Genomic DNA, 295 nt, shown 5'->3' with positions numbered 1-295 from the left:
GGTCGATCTTTTTCTTGTAAGACTAGGTCAAATGACACAAAAAAATTATCATTATTCTCCGGCATCTATGGTAGGCAATGCATTGAAGAATTTACTTTTTACGAAATGAAATGTCGTTTTTTTTTCAGAGAATAAATTGAGTAGAGAAAAATATTAATGAAATATTCTCTGGAGTTATTATTACTACTACTTTTTCTGTACAAAAATACCTACACATCAAAATTAATAACATGAAATTACTTTCCCCGGAAAATCAGATAACATTCCACATCAAAATGCAACCAACTGCACTTGT

The 295-nt window shown here is 29.8% G+C and overlaps 1 protein-coding gene across 1 annotated transcript in view; it reads right to left on the bottom strand.

Annotated features, from left to right (window-relative positions):
- The window catches only part of LOC119593112 (adenylate cyclase type 9-like), a gene marked incomplete in the record, with an annotated part of 14714 nt that overhangs the window by 13471 nt on the left and 948 nt on the right, over window positions 1–295 (bottom strand).

This window comes from Penaeus monodon, chromosome 31 (genome assembly GCF_015228065.2).
Source record: "Penaeus monodon isolate SGIC_2016 chromosome 31, NSTDA_Pmon_1, whole genome shotgun sequence".
Classification (NCBI taxonomy): Eukaryota; Metazoa; Arthropoda; class Malacostraca; order Decapoda; family Penaeidae; genus Penaeus; species Penaeus monodon.
This window is presented reverse-complemented; position numbering and strand designations above follow the sequence as displayed.